Source organism: Larus michahellis, chromosome 7 (assembly GCF_964199755.1).
Source record: "Larus michahellis chromosome 7, bLarMic1.1, whole genome shotgun sequence".
Taxonomy (NCBI): domain Eukaryota; kingdom Metazoa; phylum Chordata; class Aves; order Charadriiformes; family Laridae; genus Larus; species Larus michahellis.
The window spans coordinates 1,292,227-1,309,729 of NC_133902.1; the positions used below are offsets into that span (position 1 = coordinate 1,292,227).

General features: G+C 47.8%; 1 protein-coding gene across 8 annotated transcripts in view; it reads left to right on the top strand.

The window, feature by feature from the left end:
* The window catches only part of CAMKK1 (calcium/calmodulin dependent protein kinase kinase 1), a 102,350-nt gene that overhangs the window by 20,917 nt on the left and 63,930 nt on the right, over nucleotides 1-17,503 (top strand). For 2 of the 8 annotated variants that reach the window (XM_074593495.1, XM_074593498.1), the window contains exon 2: nucleotides 15,201-15,303. The exons of 2 other annotated variants lie outside the window; for them this stretch is intronic. The gene's annotated coding sequence lies outside the window, so the exon portion shown is untranslated. Of the gene's footprint in view, nucleotides 1-11,254; nucleotides 11,320-12,292; nucleotides 12,511-15,200; nucleotides 15,304-16,526; nucleotides 16,642-17,503 lie in introns of those variants that run through there. 4 more of the 8 variants (XM_074593496.1, XM_074593499.1, XM_074593493.1 and 1 more) reach the window with 3 other exon arrangements.

The window sequence follows — 17,503 nt, forward strand, 5'->3', positions numbered from 1 at the left end:
GTCACAGTGGAAGGTGTGGTGGGACTCCCTCTGCCTTTAGCAAAGTAGAGGCGATGCTCAGTTGCAATGGGAAGAATCCCCTTCCCCTGGCTATTGCTGGTGTAACTGGAGGTGGGCCCTTTCCTCCAGCATTGCCCATCACCACGGGGATATGCTCATTAACCCTTCTGCAAAAACAGTTTACAGAACGCTGCAATCGTAAAAGTTCCTTAATCAAATGACTCCTGCGGGAGAGGAGTGAGGGGGCCTGGAGAGGAATGGAAGAGAGCAGTAGGAAAATGCTTTTTATGGAATGAATAATTTTTGGTGCAGGGGTGGCAGCATCGTATTTAATTCTAATTTGGGGATTTTTTGGGAAGGTGTGATTGACGCTTAATGAGGGGTGCAGGATGTTGTTTCTCAGCAGGCTGTCATTCCTGCACTCCGTCTACCTGTCGGCACTCCCGTGGAAACTTCTCTCTTTGGATGCCATTAACCCACTTCCCACAACGCCTCCCTGCAGCCTTTTCTGGGAGCCGGCAGCACGTGAGGGGCCCTGTCCAGTCCCCGTATTTGCAGGGAACCACTTTGGGGTTGTGCTTTGGCTTATTTTCCTTGGCTATACCTTCTCTGTGCTGGTGAACAGGAGCCTTCCTGCTCTAAGGCCATCTGTGGCGTGCTGCTGGTGGGCCAGGCACAGCCCATGCTGTGAGCCATGCCCTGTCGGCTCCGGGCTCGCTCCCGCCCATGCGATGTGGTTCTACTGACCTTGCATATGGGCATCCCCAGCTCTCCTCTGATATCTGTTGTCTCCCTGGAGAAGGACTAGCTCTTGGCGTATGTGGGTTCGGTGCCTGTCCTGCAGCAGCGCAGGTCCCTGCACAGCATCGTGCCCAGTCCCTGCTGGGTCAGGGGAAGTGATGCTGGCACCAGGGCTCCTTTCTCTCCCATACCAGCCTTGCTCAGGAGAGGAGGGACTGGTAGTCCTACCCTTATAAAAAGGGCTGTTAAGAGTTTTGTTTTGCTATAGTATAAATTTCAGTGAATTTCTTCCTCTTGGCCCTGTCCCCTTAATTAAGAGTGTGTATGTTAAGTGCTGTGAGCCTGAGCAGAGTCTCATTGCAAAGTAAACTGAGAGCGTGGGACTTAGACAAGTCTTTTGTTACTGCTGTATGGGGCTTATGCTAATAACAACAGCAGAGATTGAACCCAATCCCTGATGAGCTTTCCAAAAGTCTGATTAATCTGTTTAACAATGGATCTGGGGTTTTGTTTTGATCTTTTTCATGAGAATTAAATTTTTTGTCCCTTTCATAGTAGCTGCGGATCGCGTAAGCACAGCAGTATTGCTTTCCTAATTGGCTTCAGGTTTATCTGTCTCTTATGTTAAGGGTTTGCAAGAGCACCCGTCACCATGGCATCAGAATGCTTCCTATGCCAAAAACGCTTGATAAAAACATACGTATACGTGTGCATACACTTCTTTTGGTCTGCTGGAAAGTGTGAAGACATTCTGCTGGAAGATCATGTTTTTGCATGATTGTATTCCCCAAATAGTTAGCTTTGCAAATAGCTCTTTTCTGCTCATGCTGGTATTATGGCTCTGGTCCACATGCCATTGAAGAGAGAGAGACACATCTTTACAATGAGCTTTGGACCAGACCCTGTACAAGCAGAATTTTGTGTTTCTATTGTTTGTGGTTCATACCGTGGGGATGGCAAGGCAGGGTCCTGCTGCGTTGGTGCTGTACAAAGACAGTCAGTGACAGACCCCGACCCAAAAACTTATCAGCAAGGGGAGGAGAGAAGGGTGGAGAAGCAGGGGAAAGAGTACAAATTTTTAGCCATTCAGACTAGCGTCTCCCCTGGGCAGGCCGCAAATCCTCTGGCTGGCTTTGACTTTCCGAAAAATACAGCAGGGGAAGCAAGATATTTAAAGTGAAGTTCCAGATGTTGAAGGTAACAGGATTTAAAGGCTGTGTGGCACAAAAAACAATGTGGCATAGAGCTGGAGGAACCAGGCTATGCAACGTGCGCTTGGAGAAATGTTCCACTATTTATAGCAAAAGCTTCTTCCTCTCTTGATTTCACCTCTTCCTGAATGCACTCAGTGATTGCTCTTCATGTATGAATGCTTGTAAAAATGGAGCTCCCTTAAACAGATGTGAAATGTTTAGATGAGTTAATGACTTGAGAGAGGTCTGGTTGTTCAAAAACAGAGTGGTGATGAACTTGACTTGGCCGCAGTCGTCAGTCCTTTGTGGAGCAGATCCAGTGCCGGCAGAGGGACAGCACGGTGGTGGCTGCACACAACTCCATCCTTGCTGGATCCATCGTTGCTGAATACTAACATGCTTACAGCAGGGTAGGAAGAAGTCTTCCCAGGGGGATGAGAAATCCATGTGCAGTTCTAACGTCTCTGGGATTTGTGCTGTCACAGAGCAGAGGGTGAATGAAATCTCACCAGTGATTTCCAGTTGGAGCAGGATGAAACCCTTAGCCTGAAACCAGGGGCCTGTAATGGGTGGTTCTCTAAAGTGTTTTATTCTGGGCATTTTCCTTCTGCTTCTTTGCTCCCCGTAGTCCCCTCCAAATTCAGCTACCAGGAAAGAGCTGCATCAGTGTGTTGCCAGTTACCCCAGGGTCCGATGTGCCTTGCCCACAGGTCAGATGCAAACAGCTGAGGGAGTTTTTCCAGGGGTGAGACTGTCCTTATGTCTCTGCAGCAGACTCCTAGAGAAAGGGATTAAGGAGAAGAGTAAGCTCCTTTCTGCCTGCCTCTCTCTTTCCCCAAGGTTGCGGTTACTTGTCCACTGAGAGGCTGCGTCTGTCTTTGGGTTTGCTTTTCACCACTGCCGGAGGTGTAAGTTCAAAGTGCTGCGGCGATGTGCTGGTCTGTAATCCTCCAGCAGGCAGCGAGTGCCTTGTGTGATGGCCAGGAAAGCTGGAGGTGGCCAGTGGAGTCTTGCTGCCTCATCGGTGCTTAGGAGAGTGGTTTGGATGGAGACAGACACACGAAGCGGTTATCCCAGCAGGGAGGAGATGGATCTTGTGACGTTATAACTGTAGCAGGAGAGCTAGTAATTACCACTTATTTTGAAGGATGCCTTTAATGTAGTAAAGGGGATGTGTCTGCAGCAGCGGGAAGTGGATTTGAGGTGGAGCTGCTGTGCATACTTCTTCAAAACTGTCGGGCTTTCCTCCTTCCTGGAGACTTTATTCGTGTATCTGATACGATTGCCATGGAGAGCAAGGGATGATGATGTGCTGGTGGGATCTGAGCTGTTTGCTTAAATTTGTGTGCACGTGTGTCTGAAGGCGTGCGTAAATGCATGTGCCATCCTGGCAGCAGCTGGGCTGTGGTCACAGCTGAGCTGACGGCTGGAGCAGGACCTCCATCCGAACCCTTCGGAGGTGTGTGTCGACCCACCTGCAGCATGAGCGGTGTTTACTGTAATCATGCTGAAAACTGGCTTAGCCTTTGCTAATCTTGTACCTGCATCCGCAGGCAGCGGTTGTGAGTCTTTGGAGATTTTTCAGCCTTTTCATCCTTCGTCATCAATGCTGGCAGCTGCTGCTTCTGCTTCATGGTAATTTTGACTGAGTTATCCATTTTTTTTCGAGGCTATTTCTTTGGGTGTAAGCCTTTCCAACCTCAGACCAGCCTGTTGTCTGGGCTCTCTTCCCTTCTGCTACCCAAGGTGGGTCATTTTCCATGTTGCTAGATTATTTTGGTGGTGAGGTTGAAGTTCTTTGAGGCAAGGGAGGCTGTAGAAAGATGTCCAGGAGGCACGGGCAGACACAGTCTAATGTTTCAGCCGAGGAAGATCACTGCCACACTCTGGCACAGCAGCCGTTGAGTTGCTGACTCTCTTTATGAGATTAAGTCCCGTTGCCTGACCTCAGGTTGTGAGAGGTTGAGTTGTGGTCACTGGATTTAGTGCAAAGGGGTGCAAAGTTTTCCTCTGTGCCAAAAGCAATAATGAAGGAAGAGCAGCCTCAGCTCTGTGGATTTAAGCAGGTGGGTGTTGGTGGCTGTTAACACCTTTAGTCCAGCACAGGCGAATTGTAAATTCACTCCCTGTTGAAAAATCTCTATTCCTTTATATTTGTTTCTGTAAAGGCAGATGCGCACAGGGCTGGCCAGTTAGGTAAAAACCCTGCCTGCGTTGTCCTGCAAGTCTGTTGAAAGATTCAGAAAACCTAAAAACTGTAGAAACGCAGTAGCAAGACATTGGTCGTAGTGTGATGCCAGCGGCAAGGTGTGAAACAACTTAAACTAGTTCTGTGATGCTATTCCAATTACGAGTGTATCGTTTTGTGCTGCACTAATTGAACATGGAGAAAGCAGCAGCCTCACGGAAAGGCTGTTCACTGGACTGTAAAACAGATTGGACAGACTAATCATTCCGGGGGGGGGCCCAGGCTGTTCGCTGGGTGTGTTACAGCTGCTTTGCTTGTGCCTGCCCTCATGGAGCACAGCGCTGCAAAGGGAGAGACCAGACTGATGTCCTGCCTGGATTTTAGGAAGAGAACAGAGGGACAATCTGCCATTGACCTGCTGCTGGATCTTAAGTGAGCGTTTCAAAGGTGTCAGGGTACCTGTTGGGGTCTGTTCAGAAGTATTTACGGCAATTACATCTGCTCCCTGGTGCTCTTTTTCCCTGCCTGTGAATGCGTCCTACAGAAGATGAGCGCATTTGTTTTGCGAGGTGCTCGTATTCCTCCAGAATGGAGAGATATTTAAGTACCATAAGTGGTTTAACTTAATGGTTTTGCAGCTTCGTATAAGAGCTATTGCGAGAGTAACAGAAGGATGTTGAAAGAGCTTGGCTGCAGTCCTGGCACCTGCCTGCGCTGAGCCCCGCTGGCTCCGGGAGCTGGGCTCTGCCCGTCCCTGCTGCCAGGAGCAGGGCTGCTGTCTGCATTCGCAGGGGTGCGGAGCCGCACGAGCGGCTGGTGCCAGCAGCCTGTGCATGCTTAGCCCAAGTGTTACTGAGGTTGGAGGCATCTCCAAAGTTGACTTTCAGAACACTTTTAAAATGCAAACTCTAAACGTGGCTTTCCTCTGCTGTTCCAGCACAGGGTTTCCTAGCAGTGCTCTGTCTATCTCAGCATGACAAGATCAGCAGCAATTACAAATGGGAGCCCCTTCCTGACCTTGGAGTGCTGCTGCATTAGCATATAAAATGGAAGAGTGATTTAAGTAATTAAATGATTTGGATTTGATCATGGATTGAATGAGTCTTCTAGAGCCAATGTGCTTACTCATCAGATGACTCATGTCTTAGTCACTTTTAGAATAAGTGTTTCTCTTTTTGGGTGCTTCCAGAATGGCATGGGTAGCAGTGAGCTTAAAATTTCCACCTCCCCCTTTGATAATTTTTTTTAAAAGTATCTAAAAAAAATTGATTGTGGGAGGGATGATAATACAGTCAAATCAAGGCCTTTGGAAAGAACACGATGGGCTGGTTTATCGGACAGAAGAGGAAACAGCTCTATCTGGCAGTAAGGTGCATCCCAGGAGCTTAGCCTGAATTCTGCAGCGCTGTGAGGCTTTAATTTTGCTGTTTGCTTCCTGGTCAGGCAGAGTGATCTCATGCTTTGAGATCAGACTTTTCAAGCTTTGTTCTTAGATTACTCTAGTGAGTCCACGCTGTGGGTAGCTGCAAGTCTGAACCTATTCCCAAATTCCTGTGTCACTTGCAGTATGTGAAAGCATCCTTAGATGGAAGCTGGCCCCTGAAACACTCTCAAGATCACTGTGCAAATAAAACCCCACTGTTCTCAACTTTTATTTATATGTAACTATATTTTTCCGTTACCAAAATACTGAAGAAGATGACTTAAACCTGATTGTTCAGAAACGTGCATGTGTTTAAGCAAGTGAATAGAATATCTGAGAATCTGGGGGAACAAGGAAAAATTAGTTTAATCCACTGTAAACTTTGTATAAAAAACCAAACAGGTTTGTTTTTCCCTTTTTCTTTCTAATCGCAGTCATCCTGCAACAAATGTAATGCAGGCTATTCCTGATCTAACCAGGTTTCTGATGAAACAGGTGAGCTCAGAGTGGCATGGTGTGACCTCGTTGCTCACTTGACTCGTGTGGCAGGCAGCGGCCCATGTGGGAGAGTCGTGCAGGGAGCAACACGGGGCGTTGCTGCTGGCTTAGGCATAGGCTTTGCTAAGCTGCGTGTGGGTAAACGCTTACCAGGGCTTCAAATGGGGATGCACTGACTGTCAGTAACAGGCCTGTACATGGTTTAGTGCTGGTCTTGGCAGTATTACATTTATGGTTGGACTTGATGATCTTCAAGGTCTCTTCCAACCTCAGTGATCTGTGACTTTGGTGCAGGTGTTTTGGTTTGTGTCAGGAATGATGATGTAGAGTTATAAAAAATGATGCTGGCATTAGATCTACTCTTACAATGGTGTGTTCAGTTATGGGGAGAGTACAAAAGCAAATGAATCAGAGATTGGGAATCCGAAATTTGGGATTCTCTTACTGAGCATCGTGGAGCTGCCTGGGCGACCCTGAGTGTCTCTTCCTAACTCCTCTCTATAAGTGTTCTCTTGACCCTTGATGAATAGACACCATCTGTAAAACACGGGTAGGTCATGGCAGGTGACAGATACTATGGAAAGGAGAATTTCCCATTGAAATGCATTAAGCTACAATTTCAAAAACAGGAAGCTGAGGAATAGCGTTTTATTGTTAAACAGAACTGGTGAAAGGAAAGCCAAAAATAGTTTTCTTACGAGCATCCTTTGTCAGGTAGTAGAGAATAATTCACAGGCTTGTAGGTTTTAAGGTCTCTATTTATGCTAGATCTCCTGGGTCACAAGCATGGAGGATTTTACCAGCAGTCCCTTTCAGAGAATTCAAGTAAAGAGGAATTTATCGCTTCCTCAAGGAGTTTTCCAGTTTCGTTTGCCTCTTTTAGTTGCAGAAGAAGTCTCTTTGTTTTCTGTTTTAAAATGTAAATAACTTACAAGATTGTTTTTAAGCCTCAAAGGCAAAGGAATTATAGTAATACATGGTAATAATATCATAATAAAGGCAAATGTTAGTGATTTGGTGTTGTTACTGTACAGAAGACCTCACAGATGAGGTTAGTTCACGTGCTGTCACCTCTGTGGGTTTATTTGTACTTTTGGTTGATGATACCGAGTGTGTCTGGCATCCCTTTCCAAATGAGCGCATGTGTGCGTGCCTCCCAGACATCAAGCAATTCGGAAAGCACGGGAGACTTGTGCTCCTTGCCCTGCCATGCACCTCTTATGGGCTCGAGTGGCCGCAAAGCAAACAGCCACAGTGGTTTAGGGCTGGAGAGAGACAATGCGAGAGGAACTGAGCAGGAGCTGTGTCCGTGTGTGATGCTGGAGCATCTTCAGCCTGTGGTGGGAGCACTGATTTTTTTTGAAGACTTGATCAGAGCGTAGCTGATCTGCATGACTGGGTGAGACCTTCCCACAGCCCTCTGCAACCCCATAGCTGGTTTGAGTCCTCGTTCCCCGTGCCTTGCGTGCAGGTTACTGCAAACTTTGTCCAGACTGAGCCCAGCCTGCCTCTGTGGTGTGTGTGGTGCCCTGGGGGCCCATGGAGTGCTGGTCCCAGGGCAGTGGTGCTGTGGGGCGCACTTCTTGCTCCCTATGCAGAGCTTGAGGTAGCTGTGTGTTGCAGCCTGTGCAGGTGGAAGGAAGAAAGCTGGGTAGAGTTGGACCCCACCTAAGGGGATGGCTGTAATGGCAGTTATTTCCAATGCTTCCTTGATGTGAGCCTGCTATCCTAAGAAAGAGCTGTAAATGCAGATGTGGAAGAAAATGCTTATGTCCTCCTCCCCTCCTGGGAAAGGAGCCCTGGAACAGCTCCAGCCTAACTGGGCAGCTCTCTTGTTTAGACATATGTGAAACACATTCACCCAGACACTCGCATGAGTATTTCCACATTTTTGAGGCTGAGATTTTCAGTGTTGTTCACACTTCGGCACGTGAATGTTGTCCCTTCTGATGTTCTGAGACCATAGTTAAAGTTCAAGCCTGTGCTTAAGTGTTTTGCTGGAGTAGAGCCGACATCGCCATCACAGAGAGAAGCAGTGTGTCGGGAAACTCGGCAGCTGCATACAGACTAATTGTTCTGAGATGATCCTGGAAGGTGCTGAGCACCCTGGCTGGGAGCCAGCAAGGCTTTTACACACACGCTTTGCCTTTTTTTTTTTTTCACGTTGTTACCAGTTTTGTTCTTTGATTTCTTTTCCCCTGGCAACTAGGGAAGGATATCTGAGTAGCCAGAGCAGTGTAATTTATCTGCCAGTGACATCCTGACCTGTACTGCAGGGGTGTCTCGTGGGACATGGGATGGCTGACGGGAACATGTATTGCTACAGGTGCCCAAGTCAATCGGCTTCAGATTTTCTCTTCTGCATTCTTCTGCTGGGCAGGGGGCAGGCCAGGCTGTGTGAGCAGTGCTCAAACTACATTTGTTAAACCACATCCCATTTTTCCGCATGTCTCTGCTTGCTATTAAATAGCATAGATAGTATTTCCTTCCCTGCTTTCCACTTAGACTGTATTTGCCTTTCCCTTGCCTTGAAAATTTTGGAGGAAGACTGCGACATTCAAGTTTTACTTGAAAGTGGCATCATCTGCAGTGGAGCCCAGGGCAGGAGCCTAAAAATCCTCTGGAGGTTGGTCCCACGCTTGCTGCCATCAACACCAGCTGTGTCTCTTCTGTCTTCGTCTGGGGAGCTCCTCCTGTAGCTCAGTGTGTCTCTCTGGGGCTGGGGACAGGGCTGGGGCATGTGAAGCAAGGCTAAATCCTGTGTTACTGTCAAAAACTGCTCCTCCCTCAGCATGGGACATCTCCTTCCCAGTGGAATCGCTCCCGTTCTCCTCCTGCATCTGCTGGGCATTTTTCTGCTCTTCTTGTTGCAGCGCTGCAGAAGCGATGGAGCTGTTGGATAGGTTTGCATCATTTCTCATGCTTCAGAAAGTGTCTGGCTGGTTGAGTATGACACACAGTACTTGTCCTGAGCCACGGACAATGGGGGAACTGCGTCGGTGTCCCAGGGCAGCGTGGCACCCAGACCCAGGTGAGCCCCAGGCTCACCGTGCACAGCCAGAATCCCTGGGGTGCAACTAGGGTGCCCCAGGGTGGCATTGTCACGCTTGTTTTTCCAAGTAAATCTGCACCTGGAAACTTCTGTTGGTTCTTTGGTGCTGTAGAGCCTTTTTCATGCTCTAACAAATGCTGAGATTATCATCAGCCTAAATGTCTGGAAGAGCATTGCAGTGACTCAAAAGAACAGCTTTCTCCCCGAGCAGCCTTTGCCTAGTGACTCTCGGGATAATCTCCAGTCACTGACCTTGGTGCTTTGAAAGTGCATTTTGGCTTAAAGAGCTAAAGCTTAAGGCTTCAAAGGAATTGGGAAGCCTGCTAACCTTTAAATTTCTAAGCAGCGTGGGTGATGTGTGCACGGCCAAGGGTAATTGTAGGGGCGGTTTACCTGGTTCTGACTCCTGCAGGATCTATGCTCATCCCCTGGAGCCTGTTCCCTCCGTACAGAGAGGCTCTCTGCTGCTGTCTTTGATTTTGTGCAGGTCAGCTGAGGCCATGTCTTCGAGTCCTGGGGTTTCTAAGGATATGAGGATTATCAGAAGATGGGAGTTATCCATGTGGAAATGCAAGCAAATACTTTGAGCTCTGAATTTGAAGTCCATTTGTCTTTTCTTATGGCATTCACTGCTTTTTTTTTTGTCTTGCCCTGTGTAGTTACTCTCTGCTTTGCCTCTTACCTTGGGATATACAGATTTGCAGAGCTGATGAAAACCTTCTGCCCATGGACACTTACAGATGGGCGCTGGGATTGTTTTCCTGGTTAAAACTCTTTGCGGTTTGTTAAATCACCTTGAATAGAAATCTCAGCCATATTTGAAACTCTAGGAAGAAAAAAGCTTGCTGTGTTCTGTGCTGTATGTTTTTATTGTAGATTGGCAATCCTGTAACAGCTGGAAATTAATGTTTTTTAAATGCCGGAAAGACTTTTCACTGCAGCTGGCTTACAGAACTAAGCAACTCGATATATCCCCTGAAATACCTCCAGATCTCTCAAAGGCAGCTGAAAGCTTTTTCCTTATCTGGAAGGAAGATAAGCCTCTAACACCGACATGTATAAATGTGAACTTGTTCTGCCTGGTGGCTTGTTCAGTTTGTTGTGGATGCTTTTTAAACAACACTGACTTCAGTGCTGCTCTGTGCTGAGATCTGAGGCTAGAAAAGGTATCTTGATGCTGAGTTGCTTTGCTGTGTTGATGATCTATACATGTGCTTTCCCAGATCCCACTTTGCTGCTCTGAAACTATACCAGTATTGTTCTGCAGCAATTTGCTTTTCTGCCACTGAATTCTTACACACTGTGCAGCAACAGGAAATCCAAGCATCTGTGAGCACCTCAAAGCAGGGTTAACCGTGGCAGTTGGTATGGAAGGAGCTGATGGGTGCAGAGGTGGAAGCAGGCAGGCCTGAGAAATACACTGATGAAAGAAATAAACTGGGGAGGAGGAAAGAAACAGCGTGGAAGTGTACAGGCTGTGTGCTGCGTGCCGATGTGCAGCTGTGGGCTGAGACACTGCTGTTGAAGAAGCAGCCTGTCTGCACAAATTCGGCTTGCTTCTTCCCTCAATTTACTTATTTACTACTCTGTATCGTGGGCTCTGCTGAAGAAGCAGGACGCTGTTCAGTCTCATGGGGCCTTGCTGCAGAATATATCCCAGAAACTAGGGAATTTGTGTAGAAGAACAGTTACGGGCCCTGGGTTGAGCTGGCAGCATTCATGGTTGGGAAACCCCTCAGTTCACTTGTAACCTCTGTAGGTTTGATGCAGGATGCTGAAAGCAATGCCACCTAACCTCTTTTTCACAAGACTTCTGTAAACTTGTGCTGGCAAGAGGAAGGTGGCATGTTTTCCTCTCTGCTCCTCCTCTCTGAAGCTCTTGAATTCAGTTGGGCAGAGGAGGAGCCCTCAGAGGTGTGAGGTTCCTGCATGTGTGGTGGACGTTGGCAGCGGGTATAGAATGGGGCTGGAGGAAGGATGGAGCAGGTCTTCTCCATGTCTGTAAGTGCCTGATGGGGGGAAGACTGTAAAGAAGATGGAGTCAGACTCATCTCAGTGGTGCCCAAGGAACAGACAAGAGGCAATAGGTGCAAACTGAAATACATGAAACTCCATTTAAAACGGAGAAAAAAAATTATTTGTTTCTCTTTTTTGAACAGCTTGGGAGGCTGCCATCCTCAAGCAAAATTGCCTTGCAAAGAGAGAAGGCAGGCTGTTCCTTGAGGTCAGTGGAAGGTGGGCACAGCCATATGTGATGTGTGGTCCTCGTTGCTTCTGGTCTATGGTTTAATACGTGCAAGCACCTACTGCAGGCTTCTCGTCGTGCTCTGGTAGAGGAGGGAGCCTGTAGCGCCACGAGGGAGCAATCGCAGAAGATCAGCTGTTTCTCACCCTTGTTTTCTGTTCTTCAGGTCACAGCCTGGTGCGTGAGTGCTGGCTTGCTTGGTTGGCAGGCTCCCCTGCTTTCTTGGAGCCTTTGCAGGCTGGGCTTCCCGACTTTGCACTAAAACCAGAGGGCAGATGCAGTGTGCTGTGTCTGTTCGTGCAAACTGGTGCATGTGCTCACCGCTGTGCATTGTGTCTTTGGTTCTATTTCTCTTCTGTTCCCTTCTCTTTCTCTCCATGCCACAAGAGATGCCTTCTGTAAGCTGCTCGGTAGTGCCCTGAGCCCACTTTGCTGTGGTGTGTCCTATCTCACAGCACAGTCAGCCCCAGGCACTGCGGCAATCGCAGCAGTTAGAGACAGGTTTGATTTGAGTGCTCAGCCCTGCTCCCATGAGAGCGGAGGGGATTTGGCCATTGTGGAGGGTTAGACCTTGCCCTTACAGACTAATATCCATTCAGCTCCTCTTGAATTCTTCATTTTGGTGTGTTCACTACTGTATCTTCTGTGGCAATTTTGAGGTATCACTACAAATTGCAGCAGAAGATAGCTCATCTGAGACGAATCCCTTTCCCTTAGAACAACTCAAAATTGGTTTTTCTTTAACCTGCCATTTACCGCCCCATGGTACAGACATTTGAAGAGTCGTCATTGCAATGAAGACTGTAAATATTAAAGACTCCCTAATTCTGAGGTAGTTATTTTGCTCATGAATCAGTGGGGTCTGGCTACTGCCTTGCTTGTTAATATTTTACAAGTAATCTAAGCCTTTCAAACTTCATGTAACCTGACATTTTCAGTTATTTTTTTGAAGCACCCCCTCACCGGCTGTTTAAATGCCACCACCAGCAAGCTGTGCTCCCTGCCACTGCTGCCCCCTCTCCTGGGAATCACGCTGACTCTCAGCTTAGCAAGTGATGGCAACTGGGACACTTCTTCCTCCTCTTCCTCCTCCCTGCTCAAGTTCAGCCCTAGGCGTCTGCTCTCTCCGCTGCACAAGTTCTGCAGTGACCCTACAAGGAACCTCTCTGTGTGAGTTGATGTTGCTCATGCCCATCTGTGAACCTCAAGCTGTAACAGCCTCTACTCTCATAGCTGGTGGTCAGAAGCCTGCTTTTCCACTGGATTATGGGGTTCAGCTTTCCCTGTGGAAGTTGCGTTTTGGGGTATTTCCTGCCCTCTTGATGGGTTTTGGAAGAGGAGGTTGGGTTGTGTAGGCTCTGAGGTCCAGGTCAGTGTTGGCCAAGTGCCTGATGGGAACATGCCCAGGAGCAGCTTTGGAAACAGGGGTCTCCTGCGTTTTCACTCTCCTGACATCAGGCTGTTTGAGTGATTCAGATGTTGTCCAGATGTTATGTGGATATTAACAAGCCTAATTCCTTCATATTGCTGTCCCCAGGGTCACTTGGAGGTTGGGCAAACCACCTAGTATGGCTGGGGACATAGTGGGACATCCTCTGCATGGCCATGCAGCATGACCAGTCTCTGTGCTCTCTGCCCATGCCAGCCTCCTCCATCCTCTCCTCCTTCATTGCTGTGGTGTCAGGGGCTGACATCAGGCTGGCGCAGTGGCCAGGGTCCTTCTCCCACAAGGCTTTTGTGTCCCTGGTTGCAAGGGCAAGTGGGATTTGCTATAATCTGAGCTCAGATTGTCTGCAGGGATGGTGTGGACGTGTGGAGTTGGGTGTTGGGATGTGCTGGGTTATGGTCTCTACTGGGATGTTGCAGGCGGGGAATGGAAGCACGTAGCATCGTTGCAAGCAAAACCTGTGGGGTGTGTGGGCCGAGTGCTTTCCCAGCTGTAACTGGCAAAATAAAACCACCTCCAATGTTCATACACTGATAAACAGCTTTAAAAGGTTAAAGCAGAAGCAAATATAGTCCAGCATCAGGGTCTGATGTCCACAAGTCTGACTGAACCTCTCCTCTAAAACATGCCAGGAAAATCCTGTATGAATGTAGTTTGTAGCTAGGGCTTGAGTACAAAGGAGCACAACTCTTCTTTGATTCATTGGCGGTGTCCCCACCGAAGCCATGGTTAAAATGTGCAGACGTAGCTGCCCCCAGTCACATACTGTTCTGGCAGGGCTCCGGTTTCGCTGGCATTATCTGGAGTGTTTAATGTTAATATCGCTCTCACTTAGATCTGGCACTCCTCAATGTTTTCTTGTTACGGGAATTTCCTTAAGTAGAAACTTTTTCTTCAGAGTAATTTTTGGTTGATTATTGCTTATATATGCAATTAGTGTAATTGCATCTGATTATGCAAATTTATTTAATCATATAATTAGAACATGGAGGGATGAAATATAATGCAGTTGGGAAATCTTTTGCAAAACTTCCTGAGCTCAGTACTCTGTGCACAAGGTGGTGGTTCTCTCTTGTGCTGTGGACTGGAGACTTTAGTTCAGCATCCTGGCTAGTTTCAAAACATATTTAAGACATGCTGTTAATTGCTCTTAAAGTTAGTTACATGGCCTTCATGGTGTGAAGGTGTATAACTTCTATTTTTTACATGATAATATCAGGAGCTTGCTGCTGAGCTCAGCCCTTCTGTTTCACATCTGCATCCCCACCTTACACCCAGGGACATGAAAGCATCAGTCCTGCATTGGACCCAAGCCCCGGATCCTGCCTGCAGCTGGGGTCCCTCATGGGGAAGAGATGGAGAGCAGGATGGGCATGGGGTGATGGGTCCTTGGGGTGCCCGTTGTCTGTAGCTCAGGGGCTGAACTAGCCCCGAAATCCCTTTGGGAAACACCCTGCCTTGGTAAGGCATATACGGAGGAGGAGGTAGAAATAGTGCGTTTTCCAGACCGTGGTCTTGGATGTGTTTGTTCTCATTCAAGAAGTCTGGCAGGAGCAGGGGCCTGACCCTGCTTTTCAGATTTCTCACACAGTGCTTGAATTGCAAAAATACTGTTCTTTGTCATTCAGCGGTTACTTTTAAAGCTGTGCTAGGAGCTTCACAGAAGTAATCAAAGCGCCTTGCTTTTATGATCTAATTTTCAGCTGTGGCACAACAGCCAGGCTCACCGCCAAGAACTGTGGAGAGAAGAGGGGAAAAAGAGCAGGATGATTATAGCAGGATCGAGTGATTTCTCAGCAAGACATGATTGTCTGTGCTCTGAAACAAGAGCCTTGTAAGCTGCAGGATAAAGCAAACGTATGGTGTGTATGCATAAAGCACAAACAGTATATTCTTGTTTATTATTTGGGTTGTGTTAATGTCTCTTCTTCTGGTAGGGAATTGTTACCAAAAGCGATTACCCTCTTCCCAGTGATAACGCAGTCCAAATGGCTGGTCTGGTGTACATCTGTCTCGATTATCTCTGCAAGGGCTGCAGAGATTTGCTTTCTTTTTGGCTTCACAGGGCTGCAGCTTCTCGTTGTTCTTAGCTGGGTTTGGGCTGCCTTTTAGCCAGTGTATGTCTGAAGGTGGCTTTTACAGATGCCAAGAAGCTCGTGTGCTTCTCTGAGGCCTGATTCCTCGTGGCAGCAGTGTGAGTGGAGACAGGCAGGAGGGAACCTCATCTTCAGGCGTCCTGCGTGGTGTGCCAGGGGTGAGCAGAGCTGAAATGAAGGCCAACATGCTCTGAATTGAATTGCTGCAGAAAAAATGAACCCTCTGGCTGGTCTCCCGCCACTGCAATGAGACCCATAAGTGGTTGGCTCCTTAGATCCGAAGAGCCATGTGTTTCAAACCACTTTGTGCTTTGCAGGGCTTGTGGCAGCTCAGAAGTTGCTCTGGTGCATGGCTGTGGACGTAAGTCCCCTTTATCTCCTGCAGACTGAAGGTGTTGGAGTGAGCTGGCTGGACTTCAGGCAAGTGCCTCCCCTGTATTTAAAAAGTTGATGGGGTCAGGGTGGGGGTGTGGAAATACCCCCTTCATGTCAGAGTAGCAGACTAACGCTGAGTACCCGGGGAAGTCCTGCAGACCTGGCTGCAGAACAGGGAGCACAGGAGAGAATCCAGGATGGAAACAGTCCTAGGCTGTATTGCTTGGTGTGGGGAGACAGCTTGGGCTCTGGAAGGGACTTGCTGACCTAATATTTCAAAAATGTCATTCGAGGAGCTGTTCAGGACTTGGCAGCCCAGCTGAGGACTTGCTGTTTCTCTCCTTAAAGGGAGTTTCTGATGCCGGTTGACAGCAGTCAGCAGATTCTTCACCCTGGCTGTGCTGCTCTGGGGGAACATCTGAAGGAAACACAAGATAGGGCTGGATGTGCAGCCCAGCTCCGCCCCAAGGCAGGACTCAGCTCCTGGTGGGGGGTCTGACCTGAGCTGAAGGATGCTGGTGATGGAGGTGACACCCCCTCTGCAGGCAGCCTGGCCTGGTACATGGCTGCCCGCAACACTTAGAAAACTCGGCCTGATTCCTGCCCCTGCTAGTGTCTATTAAAGCGGCAGACTAAAGCCTTCTGTGATCTTTGGGACCTCTGTGAGAGTGCCTGTGGGTATTGTGTGGTCAAGAGGCACCTAATGGATGTGCCCTTCAAGCAGGGTTTCAGTGTGACATCCTTGCTGGTCCCCATGCTGGCACAGAGGACCCCATCCATGGGCGTTTGAAGGAGCCTCCAACTGCTGCCTGAATGCTTTCCATGCAAATGCTCATAGTTATTATTCACTGTGACTTATTTTACTGCAGAAATTATTCTTATTCCCTACAGAAAGGGGAAGTGTGACGAGGTGGCCTGAGGGCAGCATCATTCCTCTTAACCTGGGAACTGTGACAGATGAAGCTGTAAAGTCACTCTTCTGGGTAGCCTGTAGCAAAATTAGGAAATGAAGCTGGATTTACTGAGACCCAGGGCCTTTTAGCCTCCCTGTCCTTCCTCATCGTAATGTTTCTAGTTACCCAAATGGAAGGACCAAGCAGTAAACTAGATTTGCAGTTTTTTATTTTTCAAATGATGCTTTGAAATACTTTTATTGAGCAGCAAAACTTATTGTGTTTGCTCATCTCCCACTCCCACGTAGAATACAGAGAGATTTTTCTCCAGAATCATATTCTTTTCAAAAGGGTATTTTGTACCCTGCTCTGCTCAGTGCCTGTCTAGGAAACATGTGCAGCCATTTGATAAATGTATTGTGGAAAACACTGTTGAAGTGGCGGTCTGCCTACAGCGGAGGAATAGCTACAGGGGAAAATGGTAAATAAGGTATGTGTAAGTAAATTAATTTTGCTCATATAAGCTTGCTTGCAGCTTTAGTTCATATCTGCAGCATGATCCTCTGATCTACAGCAGGTGTTTCGTGTTGGGGGGATCAGGCTGGTGATGGAGTGAAGAGCTTTGGGCCCAAAGCTGCGCAGGAGCTTGTAGAAGGTAGTGGTGGTGTCTCTCTTTCACTGGGGTTTCCCATCACGAGAAGATGCAGTTGTGTTACAGCCTGACAAATGGCAAATCCACCATTGATTTTTGCCTCGCAGAAGTAAATAATTGCCTTTTGTACTGAGTTTTATGCACAATAAGACTGGTCTGTGCATAACTGATTTGCTTATTCAGAAAGCATTGCTTTCCAATATAATTTTTGGAAGATTTATCAGTAAAAAGGAATCCTTCAAAACAGCAGAACCTGAAACAAACCCCAGCTCTACAGATGGACAATTATTTTAAGTCTTGCTGGATTTTTTAGGATACTTCTAGCAGCACAGTATTTGTTGTGATGCTGTATGGGTCTGTTTGTTTTGATTGGATGAACTGATTTATGGTGTTTATCTTAAGTCTATCTATTTAAGTTGTCAATTAGCCGAAGACGTATTTTGCAGCCTGAGCTGCGGGTTAGAGCTGTGCAAGCGTGCTGCCGCTTTTGAGGGCGAGACACCCCCCTGGGTGCCTGGTCTGGGCAGTGAAGAGCTGTGCAGGTGGCTAACATGACCATTGCTGTTTGCTGGGACCTGACTGCTGTTCCTACTGCTTCTGGCTTTTTTTTTCCCGTTGGCTGAGCAGTGGGGATGTGTGAGAGACACCCAAGTGTTCGATCCAGGTGGGTGATTTGTGGGTTTTCGCAGCCAGCTGCACA